At 35.7% G+C, this 639-nt stretch overlaps 1 long non-coding RNA gene across 1 annotated transcript; it reads right to left on the reverse strand.

Moving 5' to 3' along the window:
* Position 1: 1 nt before the first annotated feature.
* Positions 2–602, reverse strand: LOC113473463. The gene is made up of 2 exons (XR_003395430.1): positions 166–602; positions 2–59 (listed from the first exon to the last, which is right to left on the reverse strand). It is a non-coding gene; the product is annotated as an uncharacterized LOC113473463 (long non-coding RNA).
* Positions 603–639: the final 37 nt, after the last annotated feature.

Raw genomic sequence — 639 nt, forward strand, 5'->3', positions numbered from 1 at the left:
TGGGGGGTATCTGGTTAGGCCAGATTTAAGCTTTTTTCTTTGGGTATCCTTAGATAGACCTTTTTTACAGTCGAAACTGTAGGAAAATATTAATTTAAAGTGCAGTGGGGGGTATCTGGTTAGGCCAGATTTAAGCTTTTTTTCTTTGGGTATCCTTAGATATACCTTTTTTACAGTCGAAACTATGTAGGAAAATATTAATTTAAAGTGCAGTGGGGGGTATCTGGTTAGGCCAGATTTAAGCTTTTTCCTTTGGAAGATCCTTAGTTAGACCTTTTTTACAGTCGAAACTTTGTAGGAAAATATTAATTTAAAGTGCAGTGGGGGGTATCTGGTTAGGCCAGATTTAAGCTTTTTTCTTTGGGTATCCTTAGATAGTCCTTTCTTACAGTCGAAACTATGTAGGAAAATATTAATTTAAAGTGCAGTGGGGGGTATCTGGTTAGGCCAGATTTAAGCTTTTTCTTTGGGTATCCTTAGTTAGACCTTTTTTAAAGTCGAAACTATGTAGGAAAATACTAATTTAAAGTGCAGTGGGGGGTATCTGATTAGGCCAGATTTAAGCTTTTTTCTTTGGGTATCCTTAGATAGACCTTTCTTACAGTCGAAACTATGTAGGAAAATATTAATTTAAAGTGC

This window comes from Diaphorina citri, unplaced genomic scaffold (assembly GCF_000475195.1).
Source record: "Diaphorina citri unplaced genomic scaffold, Diaci psyllid genome assembly version 1.1 scaffold33088, whole genome shotgun sequence".
NCBI classification, from domain to species: domain Eukaryota; kingdom Metazoa; phylum Arthropoda; class Insecta; order Hemiptera; family Psyllidae; genus Diaphorina; species Diaphorina citri.